The sequence below is a fragment of the Macaca fascicularis genome, chromosome 12 (assembly GCF_037993035.2).
Source record: "Macaca fascicularis isolate 582-1 chromosome 12, T2T-MFA8v1.1".
NCBI lineage: Eukaryota > Metazoa > Chordata > Mammalia > Primates > Cercopithecidae > Macaca > Macaca fascicularis.
This window is the reverse complement of record NC_088386.1, coordinates 91,807,295-91,825,655: the sequence shown is the minus strand read 5'-3', so window position 1 is coordinate 91,825,655 and position 18,361 is coordinate 91,807,295. Positions and strand designations below refer to the sequence as shown.

The window sequence follows — 18,361 nt, the reverse complement described above, 5'->3', positions numbered from 1 at the left end:
GTTTTTTTAAATAAAGAAGGAGGATGAGGAGGAAGAAGAAGGAGAAGGAGGAGGAGGAAAGAAGAAAGAAAGAAGAAAGAAGGAAAAAAAGAAAGAAGGAAGAAGGAGGAAGAAGAAGAAGAAAAGAGAATTATTGGTTACAGAGAAATACTTCAGTGACAGAATCCACCTAATAAAGTGAATAAAGTGCCAGAGACTTGGAAACCAGCTACTATGGTGCCATGCCTAGAAATGTTCTGGATTAGCTAACTCATTACACAAATGGGTGTGCAGAAATCTAAAGAAGCAGTTTCACACTAAGTAGTCAACTAAATTCATCATTCAAGCCACACATGACACTGTTTGTCAAGTAATCGATAATACATCTATTTCTCTTTTTACTTCTTAGAGTAATACCTTCACTTATCTTCTATTGCCAATAACTAAATTATTCCACATAAAAGGCTTTTACAGCTTATTATAACTCTCTAAGTGTGAAAAACCTAAACATTTTAACTCTTCTTATGGGCATCTTTTAAAAGATATACAAATTTCTATGATCTTAAATAGGACACACTGGAGAAAATGTATTTGTGATGACTTAGGGTCACCCTTATAGACAACAAACAATATTATGCTGTAAATTGTTGGGTAGATATTCCTAACATTTTAGGGATGTTTTATCCCTAAATTAAATGGTCCAGACTATGCTTTACCATGAATACCTTTCTAATTCTCCTTTCTGATTCACTAAAATTTCATTTTGACTCAAGTAGCCCCTCCCCATTCTCTACTTTGCTGCCTTAAATTAGTGATATGCTGAGAAATCAGATACACAAACTCACCTAACCTTTGACTACATGAATAGAGAGGATGTTGCTGACAAGAACCTGAGGGCTATTCTTGGATACAGGATGAAAGTGCACATGTATTAGAGAACAGTGTGAAACAGTAACTTTCTCACCTGCTTGCCATGTAGCAGCAAAATTCAGCCCCACACACACTTCAAAAGAAAAATATTGATTGGTGGGAACAGGGGAATGGCCTAGTGTTACAAACTATACGTATAGTTAAAAGGAACATTTACCAATAACAAGCAGCAATTATCATCCACCCATCATTATTGCATAACAAGGAATAAATTTTACCACATTTATATAAAGAGAAGGAGAATCTCAGAATAGCTGTCCTTTAAGGAAATTAACCTTTATTAATAAGCAGGTCGGTCCAGAGTTGGAGAAAATTTTTGCAATCTATCCATCCGACAAGGGTCTAATATCCAGAATCTACAAGGAACTTAAACAAATTTACAAGAAACAAACAACCCCATTAAAATGTAGGCAAAGGACATGAGCAGACACTTCTCAAAAGAAGACATTCATGCAGCCAACAAACATATGAAAAAAAGCTCAACGTCACTGATCATTAGAGAAATGCAAATCAAAACTACAGTGAGATACCATCTCATACCAGTCAGAATGGCAATTATTAAAAAGTCAAGAAACAAGAGAAACTGGCAAAGTTGTGGGGAAATAGTAACGCTTTTACACTGTTGGTGGGAATGTAAATTAGTTCAACCATTGTGGAAGATGGTGTGGTGATTCCTCAAAGATCTAGAGCCAGAAATACCATTTGACCCAGCAATCCCATTACTGGGTATATACCCAAAGGAGTGTAAATCATTCTGTTACAAAGATAAATGCATGCATATGTTCATTGCAGCATTATTCACAATAGCAAAAACATGGAATCAACCCAAATGTTCATCAATGATAGACTGGATAGGAAAAATATGGTTCATATACGCCATGGAATACTATGCAGCCATAAAAAAAGAATGAGATCATGTCCTTTACAGGGACGTGGATGGACCTGGAAGCCATTATCCTCAGCAAACTAATGCAGGGACAAAAAACTTAACACCACATGTTCTCACTTACAAGTGGGAGCTGAACAATGAGAACACGTGGACATAGGGAGGGGAACAACACACATTGGGGCCTGTCAGGAGGTAGGGTCGGGGAAGGGTGAGCATTAGGAAAAACAGCTGATGCATGTTGGGCTTAATACCTGGGTGATGGATTGACAGGTGTAGCAAACCACCATGCCACATGTCTACCTATGTAACCTGCACATCTTGCACATGTATCCTGGAAATAAAAATAAATATTTTAAAAATTAGGTTGGATTCTGTTATTTACAACCCAACAGTCCTAACTATTACATTCTATAAAGCGAAAAGCACTGTGTGTAGCACATACAAAGTGCTCAAAATACAATAACTGTAGTGACAGTTGTCTGACCCTCTACATGAGGCAAGCACTTCCTTACTAAGTTCAAACTAGTTCTGCTCTAATAGTCCAGTTCAAAAGGTGGACTGACTTTGACGAGGCTTTATTCACCCCTCTGTTGGAGGTCTCTGTGGTTCTGACCATAGAGGTGAAAGTCTTGCCCTTGGCTCTGACCCATTTCTCTATTTGCCTTAATCGCATTTGTGAGCCAGTTGTTAGTCTGTTTCTATTCTTTGGGGAGACTCCCCTTCACCTAGTAGGTGGCCAGAAATGTAAGCCTCATTTTATTGAGACCAGGGAGTAGTATCAAGTCAGATTCATGTAAGATCCAGAAGCAAACTCTTGGTCTTTCCTTTTCTGAGGGCTTATAACTCATTCTAAGGTGCCATTCATAGTTTATAAGAGCATGGTTTACCTTCACCAGAGCAACTCAAATGAAAAGAACTGATGATAGTAACACCTGTCAAGGATATGGAGCAATGGGAATTCTCTGCATGACTGGTAGGAGTGTAAATTGATGTAATCAATTGATGTAATCACTTTGATAAACTGTTTAGCAGCATCAACTACAGCCAAATATATGCACACCATAACTAGCAACTCCAATTTCCGAGTGTGTACCCAACACAGAAATGAGTGCTTATGTCCACCAAAACAAATGTTCAAGAACTTTCATAGCACTTTATTAATAAAACTGAAAACAGTGCAAATGTCTGTCAATAGTAGAACAGATTGTGATTATAGTAATTCACGGTAATATAACTCGGTGATGAAAAAGATCAATTGCTGCTGCAAGCAACAACATAGATGAATCCACAGACAAAAGAGTCCTAACACAGCCAGGCACAGTGGCTCACGCCTGTAATCCCAGCACTTTGGGAGGCTGAAGCAGGCAGATCATGAGGTTAGGAGTTCAAGACCAGCCTGGTCAACATAGTGAAACCCCGTCTCTACTAAAAATACAAAAAATTATATAAAATTAAATTTAAAAAAAGCTGGGCATGGTGGCGGGCTTCTGTAGTCCCAGCTACTTGAGAGGCTGAGGCAGGTGAATCGCTTGAACCCAAGAAGCGGAGCTTGCAGTGAGCTGATATAGCACCACTGCACTCCAGCCTGGGCAGCACAGTGAGACTCTGTCTAAAAAAAGGAAAAGTCCTAACACAAAGAGGGCATACTATTAAGGTTCCATCATGTGAACTTTAAAAACAGGCAACAGGAGCCGTTGATGATAGAAGTCAAAACTGTGCTTACCATGGAGATACTGGAATTGGGGAGGACTTCTCCGTAGTTAGAAATGTACTATTTCTTGATCTGGGTGGTGGTACAAGGGTGTATACATATTTGTTATCAACTGCACGCTTAAAATATAAGCACTTCTTGTATGTAAGTTATGGGTCAATAAAAAAAGGAAAACATGTTTTAAAGTAAATTTGCTTCTTTTTGAGACAAGATTTCACTCTGTCACCCATGCTGGAGTACAGTGGTATGATCATGGCTCACTGTAGCCTTGACCTCCTAGGCTCAAGTGATCCTCTCAACTCTGCCTCCTGAGTAGCTAGGACCACAGGTACACCTCCATGCCCAGTTAATTTTTGTATTTTTTGTAGAGATGGGGTTTTTGCCATGTTACCTACGCTGGTCTTGAACTCCTGAGCTCAAGCGATCCTCTCACCTTGGCCTCCCAAAGTTCTGAGATTACAGGCATGAGTCATTGTGCCTGGCCAAATTTGCTTTATATATATAAAAAAAGCATGGTCTTCAAAGTGACAGATTAACTTCGTATCCTGGTTCTGCACTTCATATCCTGGTTCTGCCACTTTGTTGGGTGACCTTGGGCAACCTCACCAGTGTAAGTCTCACTTTTTTCATTTGTAAAATAGGGGTGATTTCTTTCTCCTGCAGTGCTTTTTATGTTAAATAAGTCCATGTATAGCTATTAGGTTGGTGCAAGAGTAATTGCGGGTTTTGTCGTTACTTCTTTTTTTTTTTTTTGAGACGGAGTCTCACTCTATCACCCAGGCTGGAGTGCAGTGGCACGATCTCGGCTCACTGCAACCTCTGCCACCTGAGTTTCAAGTGATTCTCCTGCCTCAGCCTCCCAAGTAGCTGGGATTACAGGCACCTGCTACCACACCTGGCTAATTTTTGTATTTTTAGTAAAGACAGGGTTTCACCATCTTGGCCAGGCAGGTCTTGAACTTCTGACATTGTGATCCACCTGCTTCAACCTCCCAAAGTGCTGGGATTACAGGCATGAGCCACCACTGAGCCACCACATCCAGACACCATTACTGTTAATAGTTCATTGCTTTGTACTTGTTAAGGGTTCAGTAGATGTTACTTTCCTTCCTCCTCCTGTCCCAGTGGACTGGCTTCATAGTTCCTGTCTATTGTCTTTGGGAGGCCACCAAATCTCAAGGTTATTTATATGGAAATGGTGATTGAGCTCCTAGCTCAAAACGTAATCCGGTCTTCCCTAGGTCAGACGACCAAACCACCTATTTCCACAGGTCCATTTGTCCATCCATCCATCCATCCCATGAACACTTACTGAGTGGCTACTTTGTGCCAGGTACCATAAGTGCTGGGAAACACTGCTGAATAAACAGCCATGTTTCCTGCCTTTGGGGAGTTTACAATGTTATGGGGAAGACAGGCAATAAACAAATAAGTCCATAATTACCAATTGTTATAAAAAGTGCTATAAAGAACAGGGAGCAGCAAGGGGTGGAGAAAGCCTCTCAGAGGATGTAACATTTAAGATGAGAACTGAAGTTGGACAAGCAGCCAGTCATTGGAAGATCAGAGGGAAACCTCCTGCAGTATCCTATCATTGCAGTCCTATAAACATCCAAAATAATTACAGAGTATACTTGAAAGACAGAATGACTGCCAAGGAGAATCTTCTCACATGTGAACGCTGTAACATCTATTATGTTTCTCAGAAGAGTTTTGGCCTACTTCCTGTTCCTTAGAAGTTAGACAACCAGATAAGTAGGTTCCCACTATAATAATATAAACTTATTTGAATAATGAGTTACAGAGATGGGACATAATGGAAAATAAAAATGAGACCAGGTAAGCTGTACTTAGATTGTAGTGCAGTATCCTGAAAAGAAATGGGATTTGTAGTCTGAGTTCAAATTTTGTCTTCACTCACTCCCTATATGGCCTTAAGTAAGTCACTCAAACTCTGTAAGCCTGAGTTTCCTCATGTGAGAAGTGAGAATAACGATTCAAGGTTCCGTTCCAAGAATTAAATAAAATGACGAACACATTGCATCTTACGTATAAATGTATTGCCCCGCTTTACTTAGAACATTCCTCTGTGTCATTTACTGTAAAAACAATTATTTGTACTCTTAGTTCTTCATTCTTACTACAGAAATATCAACTTTTAAAAACAGCAAGTGCATTTCTTTCTCTTAAATATCTTCCTCTAACCTTAGCTCTTGGTTTGCAATTCTTAGTTCTGTGCTAAATCTTATTACTTTAGGTGGTAAATCATTCTTAATTTTCCTAAATCCCCACGTGAAACCTCCTCAGGCAATCTGGGCCGCAGCAGGGAGTGAGTGTGGCCCAGCCAGGTGGGGACATGTGAACACCGTTTTGGGGCTTCTGGTGCTGCACACACCTGCAGGTAAGACAGTCGTGGGGCTCGGTCTGGCTTGCCATCTGGACTTTGGGTCCTCCAGACAAATTATGTTTCCCTTTCTTCTGCATTGTTCGCAGCTGGTCTGTCACAGGGCTCCTATAATGCTTCAGACAAGGGGTGGGGTGAGTGAGAAGAGAAAGCACGTCTCGGGTAAGTGTGCTCTCTGGCGAGTCTTCTCTGTTAGGAGTCACTGAGAAGGGCTCACAGTCTTCAGCCCTAGACTGAGCCCTGACCTCTGATGGACAAGTCACTTTCATGACCTCTGTTCTCATCTGTAAAATGGGATAGCACTGGCTTTGCTAACAGTAATCCCTAGACTGTTGAGGCTCAGATAAGTCATTGCATGTGAAAGCTCTATATTGACTAAAATGCTGTACAGACATCAAGTGTTATTCATATTAATATATCCTGTGCCATATTCAGCATGTATGATTGACCCAGAAGCGTTCAGACCTGCTCAGGACTGAGCTACTAGCAGGGGATTTTTCTAGGTCAATGAGTAACAGAAAGTGTCTCAAAGGTACTGCCTATTTTTACTGTGAACGGACAGCCTCCTCAGAGACAGGCTTAATGAGAAGAAGAACGCGAGGACTGGTGATTGAGATAATTATATACAAAACTAGCCTATTCTGATAATTTGTATGATTTGAGCAAATTATTAATGTGCTGTTAGCTTAGGTTAAACGAAACAAAGTTCACTGAATTAATGGGAACTGATCAAATCTTTATTTCTGCAATTTCCTGTTCTTAGCAGGAAGAAAAAAAAAAAAGGCCTGGGTGAGAGACAGGAAGAAACAAAGACAACTGATTTTATGCCTATGGAACGTCTCTCAAGTAGACCAAGATAATCATCTGTCAAGTGCTCAAAAATCTCAAATTTAAAAAGGTGTGTCCATAGTTTAGGCTTGCAAGAAATAGGTTAACATTGGTCATTCCACGTGCCGGTTTTTAAATTTCTCAAGGTGGGGTGTACTAATTTATGCTTGTCTATGGATTTCTACTATACACAAGCCTTTCTCCTGAGAAGTTAACTGTGGAAATTGGAGATGAGAGGAAATAGCAATGGGTTGCTCTCCTTGTATGTTTTCCCTAAATTATTTCAAGACGCTGCTTCGAAGAATCCTTCATCTGTGGTAGTATTTCAATTGTAGAAGAAGATGCTTTTTCTAGTCAAAATTAATTTAAGTCCCTAATAATTTGAGTTAGCATGAAATGGAAAGATCTGAAGGGCCCAACTGACCTGCACACTTTTCACCTTTGATGTCTAGCAATAAGGTAGTAACTAGACTAGAATAGAAATGTGTTAAAATTTGCTTGCGAAATTGTAGAAGGCAGAAGCATTCCAGGCACTAGCAGCTCAAACAGAAAAGTGTTATATTTTATATGTCGTATTAAATAATAATGAAAGTAACCTAATAGGAACCAGTTCCAAAATCCTTTCTGGATAATTTGGTACATTTGAAATCTAGTATGCTTTTCATGCCTCTCTTAAGCACTCTATAAAATAAGATTCTCTCAAATGCGTTAGAACATTTCTGTTTTGATTGGCTCAGAGAGGCTGGAGGTACTTGAAATGATTTATAATGAACTAAGCACATGGCATGGCGTCACTAGGCATTCTCTTCAGAGTCTTTTGCCCATTTTATAGAAATTGCATAGCTGGGAAGTAATACAATGAAAATCTTACACTCTGCTTGTTGAAAGTTGGATCACAATTCCAAAGTCTAAGTAAAAGTTTATAGCCAGAGTAGAATGCCAACATTTTTTTTCATCTTTCAAAAAGCTAGATGTTTTAATTTATTTGTGTTGTTGTTGTTGTTGTTGTTTTTCTTTTTCTTTTTTTTTTAAACAGAGTTGCCCAGGCTGGAGTGCAATGGCACAACTATAGCTCACTGCAACTTTGAACTCCAGAGCTCAAGCATTCCCCCTTCTTCAGCGTCCTGAGTAGCTAGGACTACAGGTGCATGCCACCATGCCTACCTTATTTATTTATTTATTTATTTATTTATTTATTTATTTATTTATTTATTTTGTAGAGACAGAGTTTTGCGATGTTGCCCAGGCTGGTCTCAAACTCCTGGCCTCAAGTGATCCTCCTGCCTCAGCCTCTCAACATGCTGGGATTACAGGCATGAGCCACCGTGCCTGGCTGTTGTTTGTTTTCTGTGGCAGATAAAACAAAGGGTCATTTATTTTGCTTTCTTTTCATTTTGGTTAGCCATGGTTTATTTGTAGAATTTCAGAAAGGCTGATTAATGTAAAAGTGGTCAAAATATATAACCATAGAAGCTAACAAAGAAATCGGTTTTTCATAGGACCAGTCAGAGTTCTTAATTGCAAGCAACTAAACATCTCTGGATATCTGAAGCTGAAAAAGAATGTATTGTTCATAGAGAGGAGATCCAGGCTGGAGAACCAAAGTCAGGACAAGATAACTAGGAAAAACATCCAAAGTCATGTCTGTGGATTGTTCAGGGGAAGATGATGACACTATTGCCCAAATTTAGGATTCTACACCGCAGCTTGTGCCGTGGACACTGGAGATGCCACTAGACCTGCTGTTTCCAGGGCCTGCTCGCTCTGCTACGCCTCCTTCTGTCTCAGCATTCTTCATGGCCCAGACTTACTAGCGCCAGATTCAAAGGTTCAAGTGTGTATGTGTGATTGGTTGATAGAACCTAAGGTAATTGTTCCTCCCAAGCTGCAAGGAGTATATTTGTCACTTTCACTGTCATGGACTCAAAAGATGAGGAATTCTCTAAATTCAGGGTGGCCATAGAGTAACAAATGTCCCAGTCTTGAAAGAGCAAACTGGTCACTATGATGAGAATAGCAGTTCTCAAGCTGTTTGGTTCTCAAACTTTCTACACTCAAATATTACTCAGGACCTCAAAGAGTTTTGGTTGATGCAGGTTATATCTATGTAGATAAGTAATGGTAAATACAGTAAATATGATAATCTAGTAAGTATGGCCCATAGGACACGGTTAATATGGTCAATATTTACCATATTAGAAATTAAAGGAGAGGCCAAACACAGTGGCTTATGCCTGTAATCCCAGCACTTTGGGAGGCCAAGACAGGCAGATCAAGTGAGCTTAGGAGTTCAAGACCAGCCTGGGCAATATGCTACATGAAAGATTCACTTTGTGATTAAAATCAGATGATATACATGATATCAAAACACAATTTTCTGGATCTTTTTCTGGATTCCTATTGCATATACTTTTATCTGACTTGGAAATCTTGATTGGAGATTGATATTGGATTGAACCTGCATCAAATTGCTAACAGGATGGTGTTCTGAACAGATTGCAAAAATAATAGCAGGACTATATTTTGATTATTTGATTAGTTCTACATTCTCTAAATTTGAATATTTAAAGCAATAGCAGACTCATTCATTTTTCTAAACAAAGCCTTTCATTTTAGAACAGTTTTAGATTCACACCCAACCAATTTCCCTTTTTATTATAGGATCTTACATTAGCAAGGGTGCATTTGTCACAACTGATAAACCAATATTAATACATTATTATTCAATAAAGATTTCCTTAGTTTTTGCCTAACATCATTTTTCTATTCCAGGTTCCCACCCAGGATACCACTACACTCAGTCATAGCATCTCCTCAGGTCCCTCTTGGCTGTAACTATTTCTCAGACTTCCCTTGTTTTGGATGGCCTTGACAGTTTTGACGAGTATAGGTCAGGCATTTTATAGAATGTTCCTCAACTGGGATTTGTCGAATGATTTTCTCATGGTTGCACTGGGGTTATGGGTTTTTAGGAGGAAGACTACACAGGCAAAGTATCATTCTTATCACGTTATATATATATATATATATATTTTTTTTTTTTTTTGAGACGGAGTCTCGCTCTTTCGCCCAAGCTGGAGTGCAGTGGCCGGATCTCAGCTCACTGCAAGCTCCGCCGCCCGAGTTTACACCATTCTCCTGCCTCAGCCTCCCGAGTAGCTGGGACTACAGGCGCCTGCCACCTCGCCTGGCTAGTTTTTTTGTATTTTTTAGTAGAGACGGGGTTTCACCGTGTTAGCCAGGATGGTCTTGATCTCCTGACCTCGTGATCCGCCCGTCTCGGCCTCCCAAAGTGCTGGGATTACAGGCTTGAGCCACCGCGCCCGGCCCTTATCACGTTATATTAAGGGTACACAACATCATGACTTATGACTTATGACTACTGACCTTAACCTTGATCATCTGGCTTGAGGTGGGTTTCATCAGGTTTCTCCACCCTAAAGTTCCTTTCTCCCCATCTCTTCCTGTATTTCAGTCTTTGGAAGAAAGTCACTATCGGCAGCCCACACTTAAGGAGTAGGGAGTTATGCTCCACCGACTTGAGGGTGGAGTATCTGCATAAATTATTCATATTTCTTCTGTATGGAAGATTTGCCTATTTCAACCATTTATTTATATCAGTATGAATTCATAGATATTTATTTTATACTTTGGGTTATAGTCTACTACTGCTTTATTTCTTGTGTTGCTCAAATTGTCCTAGCTTTGGCCATTGTGAGCCCTGTAGTTGGCTCCTGGGTCCCTTCCCTTTGAATGCCCCCATAATTGCATGGTGGTGTTTGCTTGCACTTCCTTCTTTCTGGTCTACAAGATACTTCAGGCCCATCTGTATATTTCCATCCTCAGTCATAGAAGCAGCCATTTCTCTGAAGAGCTTTGATTCCTTTTCTTGGAGAATGATATTAGTGTGCTAAGTATGCTGTTGTTTCTGAGGTGTCATTACTTTTTAGGCACCCTCAGTTGACAGAGCAAGGAGCTATACATGTGTATATAAACCTATGTATATATACATAACTTACAAATATTTCTATATGTAAATATCTATATCTATATTAAGCTAAACAGGAGTTTCAACCAGATGTCTCTAACTCTGATCCATTACATAAGGATCATTTTAGCCCTCTCTTTTTGCATGTTTTATATACTTGTAAAGTTATTTTAACAATAAAGCAATTTTGGAATGGTGGATATGAGAAGAAACAAAAGGCTGAAAAGAACAAGGACGCCAGGAACTAGATGAATAAAACACCCAAGAAAGTGTGCTCTTTTGTTAGTAGCTAGTTATTAAATATCCACAGTAAAAGTCTGTGTAGGCTGAGTGCGGTGGCTTACGCCTGTAATCCTGACACTTTGGGAGGCTGGAGGAAGGTGGATTGCCTGAACTCAGGAGTTCGAGACCAGCCTGGGCAAATGGCGAAACGCCATCTTCACACACACACACACACACACACACACACACACACACACACACACACAAAAAGTAGCTGGATGTGGAGCACATGCCTGTAGTCCCAGCTACTCAGGAGGCTGAGGCATGAGAATCACTTGAGCCTGGGGGGCAGAGGTTGCAGTGAGCTGAGATCACGCCACTGCACTCCAGCCTGGGTGACAGAGTGAGACTCTGTCTCGAAAAAAAAAAAAAAAAGCCTGTGTAGTAGAGGATGGACTTGAATCCTGGCTCTACTCATCACTGCTTGGATGACTGCAAGCAAGTATATAACTTCCATGTCCCTTAGTTTTCTTATCTTTTTTTTTTTTTTTTTTTGAGACGGAATCTCACTCTGTCGCCCAGGCTGGAGTGTAGTAGCACAATCTCGGCTCACTGCAAGCTCTGCCTCCCGGGTTCACGCCATTCTCCTGCCTCAGCCTCCCAAGTAGCTGACTACAGGTGCCCGCCACCACGTCTGGCTAATTTTTTTTTTTTTTTTTTTTTTTTTTTTTAGTAGGGACGGAGTTTCACCATATTAGCCAGGATGGTCTCGATCTCCTGACCTTGTGATCCACCCGCCTCAGCCTCCCAAAGTGCTGGGATTACAGGCGTGAGCCACCAGGTCCGGCCAGTTTTCTTATCTTTAAAAGAGGAAGGTATAGCACTGTAACTCATAGGAGGATGTGAGGATTAGATGAATTAACATAAGCAACACATTTAGAACAGTGTCAGTCTCATTATTTATGAGCTGTTGTTGCCATGTACACTATGAGGCAAGTATATTATCTCCATTTTACAGTTGAAAAACAGAGGCATAGAGATTTTCTAACCTGCTCAAGATCTCACAGCTGGTAAATTACAGAACCATTCTCTCATAATCTGTGACCTTCTAAAGGTTCTGAACAGCTCTGAACTTACTGCTTCTTCAGTAAAAAGTGAAGCCATGAAATGCTGCTCTATAAATCTAAAGGAAAGGCCAACTACTAAAAAGACTCAAGAATCTTTGAATATTCTCAATGTCAGGAATGCTGTGATAATCAGGAATAGTACCATTTCCCACATTACTAATGCTTTTATGCCACAAAATGGCTCAACTTTCAGAGTAGATTGGCCTTCTCAATGTTCATGCTATCACCTTACACCAGTTGACACAGAGACCACTCCTAACAAGGGAGTTGCTGGGGATTAAAAGTTGGTTCTGCCTTATCTATATCTGCTACTGCCTGCTGTAAGAAGACTCACTCAGTGAAGGGTTTCTGGAAGGGTACCTGCCATGTACCCTGGAGAATGTGATAGCAGGTTGTCATTCATGGTATATGCAGTTGGTAGAGGAAGTTTCTTAGCAAAGTGAAAAAGGAAGAGATTTATTACGGAGAGCTCACAGGCGTTATCTACTCAAATCAAATAGATGGCATCCTATATTTATACCCTATATTTATTTCTTTGCACCACTTGATATCTATTTCCTTTAAACACTAGTGACTAATTTCTTTATCTCACACGGGTCCTTGGACGCCACCATTTGTTGACCTTAGAGCTTCATTCTGAACTTGGGTGTCTCCACCAGATAGATACTGAAAGGAAAAGCAGTCACCTCCCTCTCCCCTTTCCTTTCCAATGACTTTTTTTTCCCCAATGATCCCTACTAACATCAACCATAAGATTTGAGGAAAATCAAAAGTATCTTATAAAGTCATTTGACAAATATTTACATAGGACCCACAATGTCTTGAGCATCTTACTAGTCACAGGGCGCAGTAGTGCACATGGGGAGCTGGCAAACCACTGGTAAATAATAATAGCTTATAGGAATGGAACCAAGGGTTTACTCTTGTTAGGCACTGTTCTTAGTATGCATTATCCCATTTCAATCTCATGGAGGTAGCTATTATTATTATCCCCATTTTACAGATGAGAAAACTGAGGATTGCCCAAAGTCACACAACAAGGAATAGGCAGAACTGGGACTTGAAGGCAGAGCTGTCTGATGTCACACACTTAACCACACATATATCTTCTCTTTCTCTCTCACAGCTTCTCACGAGGTAGAACTTTAGAGCCTGGTGTGTTTGTGGCTGGAGCATAGCAGCTCTTCTACAACTTTGCTGTAGTTTCTACTGAATATTTTGGTTTGCAAATATAAAGGATTCTCTGAAGCACAACCTTAAACAAAGTGTGGTAGACAGCTGGGATAGGAAAACTGCAGACAGAAAAATGTGGCCGGATGCTCTGGGGGTGGGCGGCAGCGATGTTCGGCCAGGTGGCTCCAAAGAGAGGAAGCGGTGACGCATTGAGGTAAGAGGGCTGATAGATGAAACCACATGGACCCCATGACAGAGTGGAAGCAGGGTGCCTTAAATATTGTAGGGTGTGCTTTTATCAGGTTATGAGAATGCAGTTGGGATACAGGTTTGCTTTCTCTTGCCTGTATCATGGGAGTGATGATTCAGATAAATTTAAAAATTACTTTATCCTGAAGTATGTCTGATGTGAAGAGGCTTAAATAATATCTTAGGATTAAGAGTCAGGAGACCTAAATTATTGTTCAGATATAAACCACTTAGTTTAGGTGTGTGATCTTTTGCAAGTCCCTCAACTTCTCTCATTGTAGGTTTCTTCCCTTTTAACACAAGGGAGTTGGGTTACTGAACTGCAAGAACTTTTCTAGCTCTAGACTGCTCTGATTGTCTCTAGCACTGGAAATTTAGACACAATTAGAAGGCACGTTTCTAGCCCTTTAGACCTACACTGCCTAACTTAGTAGCCACACGTGGCCATGGAACACTTGAGATGTGGCTAACATGACTAAATTTTCAATTTTATTTCATTGTCATTAAATTTAGAGTAAGAAACTGATACCCTATTTAGTTATTGAAAAACTTTATTTATTTTTGAGACAGAGTCTCGCTTTGTCGCCCAAGCTGGAGTGCAGTGGCACACGATCTCGGCCGACTGCAACCTCTACCTCCTGGGTTCAAGTGATTCTCCTGCCTCAGCCTACCAAGTTGCTGGGATCATAGGAAGCTGCCAACATGCCTGACTAATTTTTGTATTTTTAGTAGAGACGGGGTTTCACCATGTTGGCCAGGCTGGTCTTGAACTCCTGACCTCAAATGATCCACCCGCCTTGGACTCCCAAAGTGCTAGGATTACAGACGTGAGCCACCGCACCTGGTGTGAAAAACTTTAGTATGTTCAAAACAACTTAGGAATGTGAATCTGCTTTTTGCAACAGTAAATTTTGTGAAATCTAAATACGGATTAAGTGTTTCCGATGAAAATTTGGCATACAAATTGGGACATGCTGTAAGTATAAAATACACACCAAATTTAAGACAATATTAAAAAAGGAAGTAAAATAATTTTTATTTTACTATAAATATTATTTTAAAATAAAGGAAGTCTCAATAATTATGTTGATTACATGTTGAAATGACAATGTTTTAGAAATACTGGGTTAAATAAAATGTTAAAATTAATTTTATCTATTTACTTTTAAAAATATGACTACTAGAACATTCACCAATGTGCATGGCATTTCTTCCGGGTAGCTTTTACAGGACAGGTTATACGCTATAAACTGCAGTGAGTGGTTGGATTGGCATACTGGCCCTAGTTGAACATGGATGTTTTGGAGAGGAAAACTGTGTCACCCTTTAAGGAAGACACTTGTACCAGTCTGAGTTATTATTCTCATCAGACAAAACATGCCCCAATTACCTTTGCTAATAGTGTTTCAAGAGAGTCAGGGAATGTGAGGTCTCTTAGAGTCTCTCGTTCTCAGTGCTTTCAAAATTGCAATTTGTTGTAGGTACCATGGGTAAATGCACTGTGACATCTCCATCTGAGTACACTCACCATTCCTACCTCCAGAGAGGGGATCTGTTTGGAGGAGCCTGTCTCCATTCAGTGAGCACCCCTGTTGGGTGGGGGGTTGAGCCACACCCCTTCAGAGGCTGTTGGCCTTGACTGTGTCTGGCTACCTTTAGCCTGGCCACAGGTTTCTGGTGTATTCAGTTCTAGACAGGTAGTAGAGCTTGTTCTGCCTTTTCCACATAAATTCTTCAGAAGGAGGGTGTGTCAGTGGCTAGAGTTTTGAGTTTGAGGCCTTCTTCTCTGTGCAAAACCCTCCTTTTCTGCATCTATAGGGAGTAAACATGGAATCAGTGAGAGTCACTTTCCTGATCATTATGTGGTCAGTATGAGGTGACTGACTTGGTGTGACTGGGGAAGGTCCCTTCCCTGGACAGAATATGGTAAGTGTCTTGCCATTACCAGAGAGGATCACCTGCCCTGGCCACATGTGGTAAGCCACTTGCGGTGACTGGGAAGGATCACTCCTAGTCAGTGTGTGATTACTAACCTGGAGTGATCCGGGAGGACCACTGCATTTGTTTGCTCGGGCTGTCATAACAAATACCACAGAGCAGACGGCTTTAACAACAGACAGTTCTGGAGGCTAGAGGCCCTTGATCAAGATATCAGCAGGTCTTGTTTCTTCTGAGACCTCTCTGCTTGCTTTGCAAATGGCCACCTTCTTGTTATGTCCTCACAGGGTTGACCCTTAGTCAGTGTTGTATGTGTCCTAATTTATTCTTATCAGGACATGGTCATCTTGGATCAGGGGCCACTCATCTCGTTTTACCTTAATTACTTCTTTAAAGGCCCTATCTCCACATACGGTCATACTCTGAGTTCCTGAGGGTTAGAATTTCAACGTATGAACTGGAAAAGAACACAACTGAGCCCATAACAACCACCATCCATGGTCAGACTGTGTCATTCAAGGAAGGTCAACTTAATGAACTGTGTGGTCAGAGGCAATGACCACAGAATGAACATCAGCTCACCTGGAGATTTCCTACTTGAGGGAATGAGAGCAAGAACATAATCTCTGACATGGTTACGAATGAGTTTAGGTAAATGAGGTGGATGAAGGAATGTGTTGACTTCTGAATTTTCCTGCAAGGCCACAGATGTACTGTCTCCTCCTCAGCACCATGAATTCCTTGTTTCTTGAACCACAGTGCCTGAGACCAAGTAAGTGCAGTTGAATGTCCTTGGGATAGTGTGATAAATCCTAGTTAACAAATCTGGGCCGGGCACGGTGGCTCAAGCCTGTAATCCCAGCACTTTGGGAGGCCGAGACGGGCAGATCACGAGGTCAGGAGATCGAGACCATCCTGGCTAACACGGTGAAACCCCGTCTCTACTAAAAAATACAAAAAACTAGCCGGGCGAGGTGGCAGGCGCCTGTAGTCCCAGCTACTCGGGAGGCTGAGGCAGGAGAATGGCGTGAACCCGGGAGGCAGAGCTTGCAGTGAGCTGAGATCCGGCCACTGAACTCCAGCCTGGGCGACAGAGCGAGACTTCGTCTCAAAAAAAAAGAAAAAAAAAAAAAAAAACAAATCTGACATCAGGCACAAGGGTTAACAACCTATTTAGGGTCATAAAAGAAACACAAACTATCAGCCCTGCACCAAAGAACATAAGGCAGAGGTGATCAGGCTGGGAAGAGAAAGTAGGAATCAGCAGAGTTCTGATTCCCGAAGAGGGTAACCTTCTTAAAGTCAGAAACTGATGAACAGGTGTGGATGAGGAGGATAGTGATAAGCTGGAGCTAAGGCAGAAGCAGGAAAATGCAAGACATGACAATATCCCTAGGAGGCTGGCTGATTACAGCAGAGGTATTGTGACCAAGAGGACTGGCTTACAGTGGTGCCAGAGAGAGAAAAGTCTGTGTCTAGGTGTGAAGTGATGTGGGACTGGATTCGTGACAGGGAGGATGGGGTGAGTGTGAGAAGGTTGCCAAAAGCTGGCAATTGATGAAATGTTGAAATTAAGGAGGTCCAAAGTTAAACACACAACCCCAAAACCCACCATAATGATGTAATCCTGTGACCACCATGAGGTTACTAGTTTTGGTACTGGTGCTGAGACCTCTGGAATGCAACACCTATGTTCATGAAAGAAAAGATGGAAACAGTCTCATTGCTTACGGATTCTTAGACCCCAGAAAAGTTAATTCCAGTGTGTGGCATTTTGTTTATTTTCATCCTAACTTTAGGCTTCTCTAGTCAGCCCAATTGTTAGCAACGAGACATTAGATAGATGGAAGCAATATTCTTCATTTGACAAGGTTTAGGGGCAAGACATTATTAAACCGGGATGAGTTTTGGTAAGTAACAACAAACAGACTTCATAAAAAGGGCTGTGATGTATTCGATACCTTTTTCTTGGGGAAAATGCAGTGGGAAAGGGAAACAGCTAGCTTCATAGGAATTTGCTTGGCTTGGTGGGATAGAACAAGAAAACCTGTCCTTTATATGTTAACTGAGCATTAAGTCTTTTGAAAGCAAGAGCACGACTCCACTCCCAGTATCTTTTCCCAAGGAAGGGTTTTCTGCAATTATCTTAAATGTCCTCTGAAAGCAATCCTAGATTACATAACTAATCCCATATATGTATGAGTATGTGTGTATCCTATACATATAAACTAGGATTATATATCTATGTAAAACATTTGTGTCTTGCACAGAACTTTGAAAATTTCCACTGTCTTCAAAGGGTAACAGATCTTGAGTACATTGCTGAGGGCTTTCATCTTTTTCCTTGGCACCATATATGCAAAATCGGTTATTCAGCCTATTGGGACCCTCCCTACATTGCCTTCAGTCAGTGCCTCAGAAGGGACACCATTCGCGACAGCAGACTTTAGCAGTGGGGTCCGGGTTCCATAAATCCCCAACTGATGTTGACGCTCCGAGGAACCTCTGCCAAGTTGAAGAAAACTGGGTTCTCCACTTAGAAGGTAGGTTCAGGTCCTAAGGAAGATTCCCAGGAAGAGTCAGAAAATAGGTCTTTGGTAGCCACTAAAGTTTGGTAACTAGTTGCAGGCAGCTGGGATTTTGCGGCTTCCTTCTCCCGGGTCTCCGGATATTCACACCTCTCGACTGACCTCTCTGAAGGTAGGAAGGAGTGCACCCAGCAGGAGCTCCAGCCCTACGTGCCTCCTCTGCAGCGCCGCCCCTCCGCCCCTCCCTCGCGGCAACCCCGGTGCGTCCCACCTGCGCCGCCACGCCGCAGCGCCTCCCCGCCCCGCCTGGGGCCGGCCCGGAGCCGCACCCTCTCACCGCCGGGCCCCGCCCCGTACACGCGCCCCCAGCCGGTCCCCCGCCCCTCCCGTCACGT

At 41.5% G+C, this 18,361-nt stretch overlaps 1 long non-coding RNA gene across 1 annotated transcript; it reads left to right on the top strand.

Moving 5' to 3' along the window:
- The first annotated feature begins 6,675 nt into the window (after positions 1-6,675).
- LOC141408204 (uncharacterized) lies at positions 6,676-9,494 on the top strand. Its single transcript, XR_012421327.1, has 2 exons — positions 6,676-6,811; positions 8,241-9,494. It is a non-coding gene; the product is annotated as an uncharacterized lncRNA (long non-coding RNA).
- Positions 9,495-18,361: the final 8,867 nt, after the last annotated feature.